Source organism: Scyliorhinus torazame, chromosome 11 (assembly GCF_047496885.1).
Source record: "Scyliorhinus torazame isolate Kashiwa2021f chromosome 11, sScyTor2.1, whole genome shotgun sequence".
In the NCBI taxonomy this organism is placed as follows: domain Eukaryota; kingdom Metazoa; phylum Chordata; class Chondrichthyes; order Carcharhiniformes; family Scyliorhinidae; genus Scyliorhinus; species Scyliorhinus torazame.
In genome coordinates this window covers 27,602,015-27,619,611 of record NC_092717.1, presented here as the reverse complement: position 1 = coordinate 27,619,611, position 17,597 = coordinate 27,602,015, and the positions used below count along the sequence as shown (strand labels likewise).

Sequence of the window (17,597 nt, the reverse complement as noted above, 5' to 3'; positions counted from 1 at the left end):
TCTGTGTATTAATAATGCACAAAGAATGGAGTCCCCCAATATTTATTCTTCTATCAATTGAAAGGGATGAAAGAAAACAAATCAACAGGAATAAAAAACCGGTTTAAAAATGGACATATAACTTGGAATAGAAAATTGGAACAATGCAAATCTTCTCAACTAATAAGTACAACTAATATTGCACATGGCCCATTGATTCAAAAATCAAATTAAGTCCAAATTTGCTTGCGAATTTAACAATTACAACTTGCACAAATATATTTTAATTGGTAAAATTAGAAGTAACACAAATATACCTTAAAATTTGCAATTGTTAGGTAATTAAACATTACCGTTAAACTGTTGATTAATTATTTGATGGGAAATGTTTAAATGCAGGTTCCAGAAAACATTATTCTCCGTGGAAAGGTTCTCACAAATGCAGCAACGGAGCAATCTAAACTTATCAAATCAGTAAGCCACTACATTGTCTAGAAATAGGACGCTTTGTGCACAAGTCTTTAGAACTGTTACATAAAAATATCCAATATTTAAACATCTTTAAATGGGTGAATAAATTCAAATGCTTGCTTTAATAAATGGTTTAAAATGTATGTCCAAAATCCAGTACCCTTCAACCGAGTCACGTGGGGTCAACTCAGAACACTGGAACTAGACTGGTGTGTAATTGCAGACAGCCAGATCTTGGACACCCGACCTGTATTTATTCATGTTCAGTGCATGGAGGGCAGGTGTTACATGTTATTAAAATGTCAAACACTCGAGTCAGAATTTAGAAATGCCTCTTTTCGGGCTTCCAGTGGTGGCCATGAGCTGAGCAATTGCACAAAAGGAGGCTCTCGCATGAAATCCTCGATAACAACCTTCAGACTTCAGCAAACGGGCATCAAAAATATTTACAACCCCCCAGCCGAACCCCCGGAAACCACATCGACAAGAAAAAGAGGGGGGGGGGGGGGGGGAAGAGAAAAAAGAAACAAAATGGGGAAAAGGCAGCCATCCAGTCGAAAGGCTAGCAAGGACGAGGGGAGGGAAATCTCAGCCTCGCAGCCGACAGCCACACAAGGTAGCATGGAACCAGGAAGGGCCGACCCCACAGAGTTCTCCGCACAGTCCCAGATGGAGAAGCTTATGGGCTTCATCACCTCCAAGCTCCAAAGATACAGGGAGGAGCTGAAGACAGACCTCCTGGCAGCCGTCGAGACAGCAGTGAGGCTGCGACGGCCCCCCTTGAGGGGAGCAATGGCAAGATGGAGCAGCAGCTTGAGACCACGACAAGAGACCTCGAGAAAGACAACATGGACCTTGGGGATGGGATCGTGGAACTTGAAACCAAGGTGGCAAGCTTGATTCAACTCAGAAGGGGCTAAAATAAAGCTAAAACAGGTCACGACGACAAAACTTAAGAATTGTGGACCTGCTGCCCACGAGCACCCCCCCCCCACCGAAATCAAGAGAGTTACATAGAACATGTGGGGCCACAACAGGCCGGTGAAGAGATCCAGAGTGCTCGCCGATCTCAAGAGTCGGATGGTGGACGTAGCCTTCCTACAGGAAACACACCTGAGACAGTGGATAAGGAAGGGCTGGGTAGGACAAATGGTTCACTCATGCTTCAACACTAGGATAAGGCAGGTGGCCATATTAATTAACAGGACAGTCTCATTTACGGCGATGGGTAGAGTGACCGGGGAGGGGAGAGGCGGCGGCTTTAACTGCGTAGGACCCGGCATTGAACAGATCCAACCCCAGCACAAGTAATGTGTCAGGCATGGCACAAGAATTGAATTCCATTATGGAGAAGATGTGGGGGGGGCGGGGGTAGACCCATGGAGGCTTCACCACCCGAGGAAAAAAGAATTCCCCTTCTCTCACGTGCAGAAGGCCTACTCATGGCTAGACTTTTTTGTGGTGGGAAGAGGGGGCTTCAACAGGTAACAAACGTGGAATACTCCCCCATTGCAGTGTCCGACCATGCTGTGCCGCATTACATCGACGTGTGGTTGGAGAAGGGGTCGTGGGTCGTGTCCCCCCCCCCCCCAATGAAGGCTGGATGCAGCTCTCCTCTGCGATAAGGAATTCTGCACTAAAATATCCTAAGCCATCAATGTTTATTTATCTTGCAGCCAGAACAGAGAGAGGGAGGTTTCACCCTCCCATGTTCTGGGAGGCACTGAAAGCGGTTAATCAGGGCAAAATATAGGACTCTTAGAGACAGGAATGAGAGGGCAACCAAGCAGTGGCTGATCGACTCGGGGTTGGAACATTCCTCAACATGACTGGATATACAGGTGGTCGGGAGGACAGGAAAAAAAATACCAGAAGCACCACTAGGGCTGGGCAAAATACTGTGCATCAACTCCATGCAGTCAGGGAAAGCACTGGGACCACATGGATTCCCAATAGACTTTAAAAAAAAATTCTCAGCAGTGCTGGCCCCGGCCTCAATCTCATTGATCCCCAAAAAGGGCAAAGACCCAACAGACCCATCTCTCTCTTAAATACTGATGCAAAAGCGAATGCACTGGCAAGGCAGTTGGAGAGTTGTCTGCCAGAAGATCAAACCGGATTTGTTAAGGGCAGACAGCTAACAGCAAACATCAGATGCCTGCTGAATGTAATAATGACCCCGTCCGTGGAGAGGACTCAAGAGGTGATTGTCTCCCTGATTCTGAGAAAGCCTTTGATAGAGTAGAATGGAGGAACCTCATGGAGGTGCTTGAACAGTTTGGGTTTTGAGCACGGTTCACAATGTGGGTGAAGCTCCTGTACAGCGTTCCTATGGCGAGCATATGAACAAATGCAACAAGCTTCGAATACTTCTGGCTATACGTGGAAACAAGGCAGTGGTGCCCGCTCTCCCCGCTCCTGCTCGCATTGGCAATTGAGATGCTGGCTATCACCCTTAGATCAGCGGATTGGTGGATGAGCATTCGGAGAGAACGCAGAGAACATAAGAGTGTCACTCTATGTGGATGAGCTGCTCCTCTGCGTGTCAAACCCCATAGCCAGTATGGGAAAGATTACCAGAATCCTCAGGAGAGTTTGACGCCTTCGCAGGTTACACACTCAATCTGGAAAGAGCAAAATCGTCCCAGTACACTCCCAAGAGGGAGGAGTGGAGCTGGAAGAACTGCCGTTTAAAGTGACCCAGACCAAGTACAGGTACCTGGGGATCAAGGTGGCCCACAAATGGAACCTCTCGAGCCTGGTGGAGGAGGAAAAGAGGGACTTGCAAAGATGGGACTCGCTCCCGTTTTTGCTGGCCAAATGGATACAGATGGTCAAAATGAATGTGCTGCCGAGGTTCCTCTGTGTTCAGATCACTCCAGATCTTCAGCCCCAAATCCTTCTTCACCAGGCTCCACAAGTTAATCATGGGATGTCTCTCCGAGCACTGGCCACCGTGCTACACCCAGCCCCCCACACATGCACTCCAGGAGCCAAGTAGTAGTAGTCACCCCAAGGACATGGAACCAGTTTGGGAGCCACTTTGAATTTGGCGAGATGTCCATGGGGGACCCCATCTGCAACAAACAGGTTCGCAGCGGTAAGGATAGATGTCACATTTGGGGCGTGGAGGGAGGATAGAGGGACGCTGACAATAGAGAACATGTATGTAAACGATAGACTGGTGACCCTGGGGGAACTTACAAAGAGGCTCCAACTCCCAAAAGAGACTCTTGGAAACCTGCAGCTGCGTGGCTTTCTTTGCAAGGAGATAAAAACATTCCCCCAGAGACCTGGAAACACATTTTTGGACACAATGATAGGGCTGGGCTGGTTAGGAGATGACAAATGTGGTGACATCAGCAATCGACTTATAGAAGTCAGGACCCCACTGAACAAGACCAGATGGAAATCCACCAACTCCTGCGCCAGGCTAAGCAGGTGGTGCACAGAGCACATCGTACTAAGACGCGAATGAGCGGGTTATTCCTGGAGGTGGAGGGCAAGTGCAAAAGGTGTCAGTGGGCCTCAACTAACCGCACCCACAAGCTCTGGTCCTGCCCCAGTGTGGCTCTCTGATCTGGCCGAATCCCTAAGGCTGGAAAAGAAAGTCCGAGGAGTGATTCCACGGACATGGAACAAACTCAAAAGCCTCTTCACAGAATGGGGAGGAGGGCCACCCACAGGAGAGAACATACAGTGCAGAAGGAGGCCATGCGGCCCATCAAATCTGCATCAAACCACTTCAACCCTCACTTCCACCCTATCCCCGTAACCCACTAACCCCTCCTAACCTTTTTGGTCACTAAGGGCAATTTATCATGGCCAATCCACCAATCTTGCACGTCTTTGGACTGTGGGAGGAAACCGGAGCATCCGGAGGAAACCCACGCAGACACGGGGAGAACATGCAGACGCCGCACAGACAGTGACCCAGAGGGAATTGAACCTGGGACCCTGGAACTGTGAAGCCACAGTGCTAACCACTTGTGCTACCGGGCCACCCACAGGAGAATGGGATAAATGTGATAGCTTAAATGTTGTATAAGAGGGGGTGGAGCAGATGGAGGAGAGTAGGTCAGTGATAGGTGGGATTGCAACAAAGATGTGTAGGTCATGACACAAAGGAAACGTTAATAGCAGTGTGAAGGGCTACAGAGCTTCTAGTAATGGCCTAAAGGTAAGATATCATAAGTGTTAATGGGAGAAGAAGGTACGTGCTTAGTGAAAGCAAAACTAAAGAACAAGTGACAGGTGGCCCAATGAGGGGGATGGTTTTACATTGGGACAAAAGGGTCAAGATGGAAGAGAAAGATCAGTCTAAAGTTGTTGAACGCAATGTTGAGGTTCTGCTCCTCCAATTTGTATTAGGCGTCACTGGAGCACTATTGCAGGCTAAGGACAGACACGTGGGCATGAGTACAAGATGCTGAATAGAAATGGCATGCAGTAGGAAGGTTGGAGATATGTTTGTAGACTGAGCAAAAGCATTCCACAAAGTGGTCACCCGGTCTATGTTTAGTCTCCCCTATGTAGATAGAGGAGGCTGTATTGGGAGCAGTGATATAGAAGACCAAATTAGACTAAGGAAAAAGGCAAACATGTCAGAAGCACCATTTTCAAATCTGGCGTCATTGGAACAGATGTGATGGAGGTGGAGATACTGAGAGAATGGGATGGAGTCCTTACAGGAAGCAGGGTGAGGAGCTGTAGTTAAGGTAGCTGTGGGTCAGTGGGCCTGTAATCAATATTGGGAATCAGTCTATTACCGAAAATGTAGGTTCCCATACCAGCCTCCCCGAACAGGCGCCGGAATGTGGCGACGAGGGGCTTTTCACAGTAACTTCATTTGAAGCCTACTTGTGACAATAAGCGATTTTCATTTCATTTCTGATCAGATCAAGGCAACAAAGGTGTCATGAGAATGTCACTTTAAGAAATGTTTGAATGCTCATGTTACTGCAGTGATGTCAGAGTGTGGGTGGAGCTGAGCGCTGGCTCTGCTTTTTAGTTCACTTTAAGAAAAGCTTGGGTGTGTATGTTTTTTTTGGTTTCGTTTTTTCAGTGTTGGAGCTGAAGCCAGACAAAGCAGGTGCACTGCTGTTCTCTCTGCCATGAAAAGACTATCTCTTGATCATTTGGTGAATTCAGAATTATAAATGTTATCAGTAGTGAATGTAAACCTGATGTGCTTCTGTTAAAAGGTGTTTCTTTTATCTTCTGGATCTTGTTTGGGAAGTTAAGGATTACTTAGTGTTGTATTCGTTGGGGGTTGTATTTGAATTAATGGTTGCTAAGATGTTCACTATGTTTTAAAAAGGTTAACTTGAGTTCAGAGAATAAACATTGTTTTGCTTTAAAAAATACTTTTCCATTTCTGCTGTACCACACCTTTAGAGTGGGCAGTGTGCTCCCCATCCCACAATCTATTAAAAGTTGTGGGTCAGGTGAACTCCATGATACACTTTGGGGTTCTCTTAACCCTGGCCCATAACAAATAGGGGGCTCGAGGGGGATAAAAGTCTATCTATTGGATTGGCTTAGTGAATTTAAAGACAGTGAGGGGTGAGCATATTGTGGTTGCTTTTCAGGTGTGGTATTCCAGTTTAAGTGGAGAGTGTGTTGTGGACAATGGCTCTTTCAGAGGCTGAGAGGTTTTGGGGTGGAGATGGTCACACGCAGTACCTTACGGACAGAGACTAAAAGCAGACTGTTAGATTTGGCAAAAGCATTGCAGCTAACATTACCTGACAAAATGCGAAAAGATGAGGTAATTATGGCAGTGGCTAAGCATTTAAAGTTGCCTGAGATAGTTTGACTCATTGGAAATGGCAAAAATTCAGTTACAACTTAAACAAATGGAACATGAGAAAGAATTAAAGTAGCTTGAATACGAAAGAGAGGAAAAAGAAAAGGAGAGAGAAGAAAGGAGAAAAGAATAGCCCTAGCAGAACAAAAAGAGAAAGGGAGATACACATCAGGGAAGATGGCCATGGAACATGATAGTCAGTTAAAATTGGCAGAAGTAAAGGGGAACGTACAGTTGGAAGATAGTTGGGGCAGCACGGTAGCATAGTGGTTAGCACAGTTGCTTCACAGCTCCAGGGTCCCAGGTTCGATTCCCGGCTTGGGTCACTGTGTGAAGTCTGCACGTTCTCCCAGTGTGCGTAGGTTTCCTCCAGGTGCTCCAGTTTCCTCCCACAGTCCAAAGATGTGCAGGTTAGGTAGATTGGGCATGATAAATTGCCCTTAGTGTGTTCAAAAAGGTTAGGCAGGGTTACTGGGTTATGGGAGACATGGGCTTAAGTAGGGTGCTCTTTCCAAGGGCTGGTGCAGACTCGATGGGCTGAATGGCCTCCTTCTGCACTGTAAATTCTATAATGAGGATAGTGAGAGCGCGTCATCGTCAAAGGCTTGGTGGGGATCTATTTAAATATGTGCAAGCATTGCCAAGGTTTGACGAGAAGGAGGTGGAAGCCTATTTCATTTCATTTGAGAAGGTAGCTAAACAAATGAAATGGCCACAGGACATGTGGGTATTACTGATTCAAACAAAGCTGGTAGGTAGGGCTAATGAAGTGTTTGCATCACTACCGGAGGAGGTATCTGGGACATATGAGGTGAAAAAATCCATCTTCGGTGCATATGAACTAGTGCCTGAAGCCTACAGCCAAAGGTTTAGAAATTTAAGGAAAGAATTTGGTCAAACATACATGGAGTTTGAAGGCTGAGTAATTTTGATAGGTGGATAAGGGCTTTGAAAATAGACGAAACGCATGAAGCTTTCAGAGAAATTATACTTTGAGGAGTTTAAAAATTCAATTCCTGATGTAGTGAGAACTCATGTGGAAGAGCAGAGGGTGCAAACTGCGAGATTAGCAGCAGAAATGGCAGATGATTATGAATTAGTTCATAAATCAAAGCTTGGTTTCCGACATCAGTCTCAGCCTGTGAAGGATAGAAACTGGGGACATGAGAAATACTCAAGTGGTAACGATAAAGGTGATCTGATGGGAGACAATAAAGAGAGTGTACCTCAGATTAAAAAAGAAATCCAGGAGGGTGGAAAAGAAATGAAAAGTTTCAAATGTTTTCACTGTAATAAACTAGGCCATGTAAAGTCACTGTATTGGTGGTTGAAGAAAAGCACTGGGAAGGCTAATGTGGTAAAACAGGATAAGAGTGAAGATGAAGTTGATGTGCAATTATCAGAAACGATTTTTGATCAGATGGTTGGAAAAGAACAGGTGGAGGATGAGGCGGATATTTTTAGTTCAGGAAAATTGGCAGTTACAACAGAAAGATGTAGAAATAAAACGGATGTATCAGAAATCATACACGTAAGAGGAATCTGAGTGTATACCAGAGTGTTATTACCGTAAAGGTGATGTCTTCATGAGAAAATGGAGACCTTTACATATGCAGGCGGATGAAAAGTGGGCAGAAGTTCACCAAGTAGTATTGCCGGTATGGTATAGAAAGGAAGTGTTGCGAGTTGCACATGAGGTACCAGTGGGAGGTCATCTGGGAATAAGGAAAACTCAAGCTAAAATACAAAAACATTTTTATTGGCCTGGCCTGGCCTCCATAAAGATGTAGTTAAATTTTGTCGATCATGTCACACATGTCAAGCGATAGGGAAACCTCAAGCAGTGATAAAACCAGCGCCCTTAATGCCCATTCCAGCATGAGGAACCTTTTACAAGGGTCCTATTTGATTGCGTAGGACCGCTTCCGAAAACAAAAAGTGGGAATCAATATCTTTTGACGATAATGGATGTGTCTACTAGGTTTCCAGAGGCCATTCCAGTACGTAATATTACAGCTAAAAAGATTGTGGAGGAGTTACTTGAATTCTTTACCAGATATGGACCACCCACAGAAATACAATCGGATCAAGGATCGAATTTTACCTCAAGGTTATTCAAAAGTTATGGATAGCTTAGGAATAAAACAATTTAAATCAACTGCGTACCACCCAGAATCGCAGGGAGCGTTAGAAAGGTGGCAGACATTAAAGACAATGTTGAGGGCGTATTGTCAAAATTATCCAGAGGACTGGAGTAAAGGAATTCCATTCGTACCGTTTGCAATTAGGGATGCATCTAATGAGTCAACCAAATTTTGTCCTTTTGAACTAATTTTTGGTCATGAGGTAAGAGGACCGCTTAAATTGGTTAAGGAAAAATTGGTGAGTGAGAAATCGGAAATTACATTATTGCATTAAGTGTCAAATTTTAGGGAACGATTAAATAGAGCAGGTGAATTGGCTAGACAACATTTAATACTTGCACAAAATGTGATGAAACGGGTAGCAGACAAGAAATCCAAAGTTCGTAGTTTTGCCAGTGGGGATAAAGTTTTAGTGTTGTTACCAGTGGTAGGTGAACCTTTAAAAGCAAGGTTTTGTGGACCGTATCAGATTGAAAAGAAATTAAGTGAGGTGAATTAGGTGGTAAAAACACCAGATAGAAGGAAGACTCGTCGAGTGTGTCATGTGAATATGCTTAAAAGGTACTTTGAAAGGGAAGGAGAGAAAAAAGAGGTTTTAATGATTCTAACTCAAAGTGACAAACCAAATCCAGATGACTGTGAATTTGACATACCTCAAATTAAATTGGAAAATAAGGATGTTCTTAAAAATTGGGATGAATTGTTGAGTTACCTTCCAGAGGAAAAACGGACTGACCCGAGTTATTGATATCACGTGGGCAAGTTTGTAGAGATAAATTGGGCAGTACTAAAATGGTTATACATGACGTAGATGTGGGAAATGCTGTTCCAATCAAACAACATCCATACAGACTTAATCCTTTAAAATTGGCACAGGTTAACCAAGAGATTGAATGTATGCTTAAAAATGGCATAATTGAAGTGGGTTGCAACCAATGGAGCTCACCCATAGTGATGGTGCCTAAACCAGCCGGTACCCAACGGTTGTTGTGTGGCCTATAGAAAGGTTAATGCAGTTACAAGAATGGACTCTTATCCTATCCCACGTTTGGAGGATTGCACTGAGAAAGTGGGACAACCAGCTTTTATTTCCAAATTGGATTTACTTAAAGGTTACTGACAGGTACCTTTATCCGAAAGGGTGAAGGAGATTTCAGCTTTTGTGACTCCAGATGGTATATACCAATTCAAATTTATGCCATTGGCATGAAAAACGCCCCAGCCACATTTCAACGGTCAACTAACAAAGTTGTTTCAGGATTACCCAATTGTGCGGTATACATCGACAATCTGGTAATTTTCAGCCAGACATGGAAAGAACATTTAAAAAATCTGATGGAGTTATTCAATCGACTTCAGGAGACGGGTTTGGTGATAAACCTAGCCAAAAATTAATTTGCAATGGCCCAAGTCACTTTCCTTGGCCATACAATCGGACAGGGTCGAATGGTCCCACGGGATGTGAAAACAAAAGTTATTGGGGAGTTTCCAATACCCTCGACACGACGGGAAATAATGTGATTTCTTGGTAGGAGTGGATTTTACCGGAAATTTGTACCGAATTTTAGCAGTGTGGTCGCTCCACTGACGGACTTGCTCAAGAAGCGTAACAAATTCCAGTGGACAGCGGAGTGTTAACAGGCATTTGACAGCCTGAAGGCTGTGTTAACCACTGCTTCTGTGTTAGCCATCCCAAATTATACCAAACCATTCAAAGTGGCAGTTGATGCAAGTGATGTGGGTGTAGGTGTGGTGCTTCTACAAGAAGACGACGAAGGGCTAGAGCGGCCTATTGGTTATTTTTCAAAGAAATTGAATTCTCACCAGAAAAAGTATTCCACGATTGAGAAGGAGACTTTGAGTTTGGTGCTGGCTTTGCAACATTTTCACATTTGTGACCAGCAATCCATATGACACCATTATATATACTGATCATAATTCGTTGACGCTTTTGGAGCTATTCCGGAAGAACAATGCAAGGCTGTTTCGCTGGAGTTTATTGTTACAGCTTTTTCATTTTAAAATAGTACATGTGGCAGGACGAGAAATTGTGATAGCCGATGCTTTGTCACGAATGTGATGGACGGAAGCAGGTTCAGTTGGAGGAAGAACAAAAAAATGGACTATATTATTATACCCGTTTGCATGTGTTGTTTTTCGAAACGAAAAAGTATATTTACTGTGTGCATTACTTAAAGGATAGTGAGAAGGTGAAAAATGAAACCATCATGAAGTTGACGGTTTTTTTTTTCCTTGCGGGGGGGGGGGGGGGGGGGGGGGAGAAGAGAGAGAAGGTGTCATGGGAATGTCACTTTAAGAAATATTTGAATGCTCATGTTACTGCAGGGGAGACTTACCTGGACACTGTGTTTCAGGAGGCAGTCACACCTGTCAGAGTAAGTAGTTTAAATCCTGCCAGTGGCCAGGGACAGCAGGGTGTGACTGCAAGTCAGGCAGGTAAAGGGAACCAGCAGTCAGGAACTCAGGAGCCTCAGCCCTTGACTCTGTCCAACAGGTATGAGGGGGGGGGGGGGGAAAGGGAAAGTCAGGGAACCAAGAGGTGAAGTAATCAGTGGGAAGCGTAGCTGCTTAGGTATACAAAAAAGCACGAAAAGACAGAACTCAGGAGAGGTTACGATAGTCCCCATCCCACAAAATATGACACAGTGTATGGAAAGGCTCAGTAAACCAAGGTCCACCAGACTAAGAAAACAAAAAGGGACGGTCAATAGAGAATTAAAGGTGCTATATTTAAATGCGCGCAGTGTACGGAACAAGGTAGATGAGCTTGTGGCCCAGATTGTGACTGGCAGGTATGATGTGGTAGGCATCACAGAGACATGGTTGCAGGGGGTTCAGGACTGGCATTTAAACATCCAGGGATTCACAACCTATCGAAAAGACAGGGAGGTGGGCAGAGGGGGCGGGGTTGCCTTGTTAATTAGGAATGAAATTAAATCAATAGCACTAAATGACATAGGGTCAGATGATGTGGAGTCTGTGTGGGTAGAGTTGAGGAACCACAAAGGCAAAAAAAACATAATGGGAGTTATGTACAGGCCTCGTAACAGTGGCCAGGACCGGGGGCACAAAATGCACCACGAAATAGAAAGTGCATGTCAGAAAGGCAAGGTCACAGTGATCATGGGGGACTTCAATATGCAGGTGGACTGGGTAAATAATGCTGCCAGTGAACCCAAGGAAAGGGAATTCAGTGAATGTTTACAGGAGGGCTTTTTGGAACAGCTTGTGATGGAGCCCACGAGGGAACAGGCCATTCTGGACTTAGTGTTATGTAATGAGCCAGACTTGATTAAAGATCTTAAAGTAAGGGAGCACTTAGGAGGCAGTGATCATAATATGGTAGAATTCAATCTCCAATTTGAAAGAAAGAAGGTAGAATCAGATGTAAAGGTGTTACAGTTAAATAAAGGTAACTACAGGGGCATGAGGGAGGAACTGACGAAAATCGACTGGGAGCAGAGCCTAGTGGGAAAGACAGTAGAACAGCAATGGCAGGAGTTTCTGGGAGTAATTGAGGACACAGTGCAGAGGCTCATCCCAAAGAAAAGAAAGGTTATCAGAGGGGGGGATTAGGCAGCCATGGCTGACAAAGGAAGTGAGGGAATGCATCAAAGCAAAAGAGAAAGCCTATAATGTGGCAAAGAGTAGTGGGAAGTCAGAAGATTGGGAAGGCTACAAAAACAAACAGAGGATAACAAAGAGAGAAATAAGGAAAGAGAGGATCAAATATGAAGGTAGGCTAGCCAGTAACATTAGGAATGATAGTAAAAGTTTCTTTAAATACATTAAAAACAAACGGGAGGCAAAAGTTGACATTGGGCCGCTCCAAAATGACGCTGGTAATTTTGTGATGGGAGACAAGGAAATAGCTGAGGAACTAAATAAGTACTTTGCGTCAGTCTTCACAGTAGAAGACATGAGTAATATCCCACCAATTCAGGAGGGTCAGGGGGCAGAGTTGAATATGGTAGCCATCACAAAGGAGAAAGTGCTAGAGAAACTAAGAGGTCTAAAAATTGATAAATCTCCGGGCCCAGATGGACTACATCCTAGAGTTCCAAAGGAGATAGCTGAAGAATCCATTGTTAAGGATGAGATTTCTAAATTCTTGGAAGTGCAGGGTCAGATTAGGACAAGTCAGCATGGATTTAGTAAGGGGAGGTCGTGCCTGACAAACCTGTTAGAGTTCTTTGAAGAGATAACAAATAGGTTAGACCAAGGAGAGCCAATGGATGTTATCTATCTTGATTTCCAAAAGGCCTTTGATAAGGTGCCTCACAGGAGACTGCTGAGTAAAATAAGGGCCCATGGTATTCGAGGCAAGGTACTAACATGGATTGATGATTGGCTGTCAGGCAGAAGGCAGACAGTTGGGATAAAAGGTTCTTTTTCGGAATGGCAACCGGTGACGAGTGGTGTCCCGCAGGGTTCAGTGTTGGGGCCACAGCTGTTCTCTTTATATATTAACGATCTAGATGACGGGACTGGGGGCATTCTGGCTAAGTTTGCCGATGATACAAAGATAGGTGGAGGGGCAGGTAGTATGGAGGAGGTGGGGAGGCTGCAGAAAGATTTAGACAGTTTAGGAGAGTGGTCCTAGAAATGGCTGATGAAATTCAACGTGGGCAAGTGCGAGGTCTTGCACTTTGGAAAAAAGAATAGAGGCATGGACTATTTTCTAAACGGTGACAAAATTCATAATGCTGAAGTGCAAAGGGACTTGGGAGTCCTAGTCCAGGATTCTCTAAAGGTAAACTTGCAGGTTGAGTCCGTAATTAAGAAAGCAAATGCATTGTTGTCATTCATCTCAAGAGGCTTGGAATATAAAAGCAGGGATGTACTTCTGAAGCTTTATAAAGCATTAGATAGGCCCCATTTAGAATACTGTGAGCAATTTTGGGCCCCACACCTCAGGAAGGACATACTGGCACTGGAGCGGGTCCAGCGGAGATTCACACGGATGATCCCAGGAATGGTAGGCCTAACATACGATGAACGTCTGAGGATCCTGGGATTATATTCATTGGAGTTTAGGAGGTTGAGGGGAGATCTAATAGAAACTTACAAGATAATGAATGGCTTAGATAGGGTGGATGTAGGGAAGTTGTTTCCATTAGCAGGGGAGACTAGGACCCGGGGGCACAGCCTTAGAATAAGAGGGAGTCAGTTTAGAACAGAGATGAGGAGACATTTCTTCAGCCAGAGAGTGGTAGGTCTGTGGAATTCATTGCCACAGAGGGCGGTGGAGGCCAGGACGCTGAGTGTCTTTAAGACAGAAGTTGATAAATTCTTGATTTCTCGAGGAATTAAGGGCTATGGAGAGAGAGCGGGTAAATGGAGTTGAAATCAGCCATGATTGAATGGTGGAGTGGACTCGATGGGTCGAATGGCCTTACTTCCGCTCCTATGTCTTATGGTCTTATGATGTCAGAGTGTGGGTGGAGCTGAGCTCTGCTTTTTAGTTTCTTTTTGAGAAAAGCTTGGGCGTGTGTTTTTTTGGTTTCGTTTTTTCAGTGTTGGAGCTGAAGCCAGACAAAGCAGGTGCACTGCTGTTCTCTCTGCCATGAAAAGACTATCTCTTGATCATTTGGTGAATTCAGAATTATAAATGTTCTCTAAACCCTGGCCCATAACAAAGGGAAGTGTTGGAGGTGGACCATGTGAAGGTGAGAGAGGGGTGGAAATTGGAAGCAAAAAAATAAATAAATCCATAATTGAGGTCCAGACATTGAGAGCATGAAGCGGCATCAATAGAGTCATACGTGTAACAGAAATAAAGTTGTGAGCATGGGTCTGAAGGACTGAAATAACCCATAAAAAGGCAGGCATAACTGGGACAAGCACGCATAGACAGACCTTTTATCTGCAGGAAGTGAGACATGTTAAAGGAGGAATTGTTGAGTGACAGAACAAGTTGTCAGATGTAAGAGAGTGGTGTTGGATGGGGGTTGTTCAGGTCTCTGCGCAAGGAATAACCGGGTAGCCCTCAGGCCCTCCTGGTGGGGGATGGAGGTGTAGAGGGATAGGACATCCAGAGTGAAGAGGAGGTAGCAAGGGCCAGGAAACTGGAAATTGTTGATATGATGTAGGACATCAGAGGAATCACAAATGTAGGTGGGAAGAGACTGGACAGGGGTTCAGAGAATGGAGTCAAGATAGAAAAAAATGAGCTCTGTGAGGCAGGAACAGGCTGCTACGATGGTTTTACCAGGGCAGTCCTGTTTGCAGATTTTTGGAAGGATATAGAAGTTGTGTGGGGTTGGGGGTCAATGAGATTGGAAGCTGTGGTGGGAAGATCTCCAGAGTCGATGAGGTCAGTGATAGCCCTTGAAACAATGGCTTGATGTTCGGTGGTATAGTCACGGCCTACGGGGAGGTAGGAGGAAGTGTCAGAGAGTTGGCGTTCAGCCGGAGGTAGAAATCAGTACGCCAGACAATGTCAGCAGGTTTGAACCAAGAGAACAGAGCAAAGCAAATTCAGGAGCAGAGAAATTGAGACGGCTGATGTCACGCCAAAAGTTCTCAATGAAAAGATTAAGATTAGATAGGTGGCCAGAGGGAGGAGCCCTAATCAAAGGCTGCATTGATCTCTGCTTTCCTACTCACTGTAGCAAAATGTCCCATGTACCAACCCATTGAATCAAGACATTTTCTCCAACCTCTTCTCACTCGTTATTGACCCCTGAACCAGAGAAAATAGCCTAGGCCCGTCACTCTGCCAAAACATATAATTTTGAAAGCCATTTCCTCAGTCTGCTCCATTCCTGTGAAAATAGTCTGAAGTATCTAAAGTCGTGCGATAACCACAGTTTCTGCGCATCAGCTTTACCCTGATAAATCAATGCTGTAAGCACTCTTTCGGCTTCAATATTGCAGCATTTGGGGCCGTGCAGAACTTCACACAGTAAACTAATTGTGGACCAATGTTTAGTACAAATGATTCTTTCTTCCATTTTGGTATGTGACAACGAATGCGGTTCGTCTTTTTGCTTATAGATTTCTGTAACTACATTCACACTTTTTCAGGGTCATATATATTTTAACTTCTAGGTGCCCGCAATCATTCACAGCCTTTGGTTTTTACACATTTGAGTGTTCTTATTCCTGGTTTTTCCTTCCAAAATGTTTAACCCGTACGCCTTTCCATACTGATTTGTACTGCAGTCTTCCTTTCCATTTTGCTAATCTGAAAACCAACAGTTCTCCTCGGTCTCTTTCAAATCCTCAGGTTAGAGCAGCAGGGAGAAAACAGATTGCGATTTGTGGTTAATCAGCCTTGCAGGCTCTCAATTCAGTGCACAAATAATTATTGTTTGCAACACAGAAGGTAACAGTTATCCACATGGTCTTGACAAGTACTAATCTTTTGTAGATATTTGTTCCAGTGCACTACTGACAGAGTGGTCAGCTCATGGATTGCCACATTGAGAGATACTCTTGCCATGGAGATCGTGAAGAGCTTCATTCGTTAATTTAGCTCTACATGTCAGCTATTAAGATGACAATGATTAGCAGCTAGGCTACAATGCACAACTCAGAATCAATAAAAAAGCTGTGATATTTGAAGCTTTTTTTATTTTGAGCACCCAATTCTTTAATTAAGGGGCAATTTAGCATGGCCAATTCACCTACCCTGCACATCTTTGGGTTGTGGGGACGAGACCCACGTAAACACAGAAAGACTGTGCAAACTTCACACAGGCAGTGACCCGGGGCAGTGATCGAAACTGGGTCCTCAGCGCTGTGAGGCAGCAGTGCTAACGATTGCACTACCGTTCTGCCCATTTGAAGGGTTTATTTACCATTATTGGATCTTGGCAAACTATATTAGTGTTGGACTTGTCCTAGTCTGACCTGCGCATTTGCCAATGAGGATATTGTTGAGCTGCTGAAATTAGTGGAGTACCATCCTTAACCTCGTTCTGGGCTAATGTGGTTTCATTTCATCTAGCAAACAAATTAAGCAGTTTGCATACAATGGAAACAATGGTTAGCACTGTTGCGTCCGTGCCAGGGAGCCGGGTTAGATTCCGGCCTCCGTGACTAGGGATAAAATGGGTATGTACTCAAATTGGAAGGAAATGATTAGTGAGTGTCCCATAAAGTGCTCAACTAGTCAGTCACTCATTATTAATGACGTGGATATCACAGTAGAAAACCACATATCCAAGTTTGGTGATGGTATGGATTAGAGCACAAAATTACCAGATGTTGATGAATTGAACGCAAAACTATGGCTGATGCATTTCAATGCAGGCAAATGCGAGGCCGTTCATTTTGGACTAAAAAGGGATAGCTTTGAGTATTTACATAAGCTCGGAACAGTGGAGGTCCAGAGAGATTTATGGGTCCATGGATGTACATCATTAATGTAACGTAAGGTCGTCATAGTCCCAGATGACCATAGGCTGGTTTCCACTTTGAGAACTGATTGGTGGCGATTAAACCGGAGGGTCACCACACCTCAGCGAGGGACAAGGCCGAGAAGGTATAATATTCTCTTCCTCCACCGTGAAAACTGACATTCAACAAGTCTTCCTTTGCTTTTTTTGTTACATGAACCTCAGTTCCCTGAATTACAATATTATCTGCACTTTGTGTTATCGTTTACCTCTTTTGATCAAGGACCAGCTGATATATGTAGCAAATGGAGCTCTTGTTCCCAAATATATATATATTGGTCCTGTATTAAGCTAAAGTCTTTTCTGAACATCTTCCACTCGGTCCGTAGTTTTACCCAATAGCTTTGACCAGTTTGCTGGTGTCAGTTACAAATTCATCCCATTACAATTGGGAGGTAATTTAACACCAATAGAACATTTATCCAAGTCTAGCTCATTACTAACCAAGTCAAACATGGCCTGATCTCATTCTAAAACATATTACTCCGGAAAACTAATTTGAATGAACACGTGAACATTTGCTTGAGGAAGAATGATTATTCCATTAATTCTAGTTTTAACCACTCATTACAGGTTTGGCACCATAGTAACACAATCATCTTAAGAGTTACAACCTTGGCTCCCAAAATTATGAGAATGTACACCACAAACAGGCCATTTGGCCCAATTGGTCTATGCCATGTTCATGCTCCTCAACCTACTTAATTTAACTTGATCAACAAGCCCTTATATTCTTTTCTCCTTCATATAGTTACCTAGATTTCTCAA

At 44.1% G+C, this 17,597-nt stretch overlaps 1 protein-coding gene across 2 annotated transcripts in view; it reads right to left on the bottom strand.

Moving 5' to 3' along the window:
• The window catches only part of LOC140385191 (antizyme inhibitor 1-like), an 83,568-nt gene that overhangs the window by 24,075 nt on the left and 41,896 nt on the right, over positions 1 to 17,597 (bottom strand). The gene's annotated exons all lie outside the window — the stretch shown is intronic.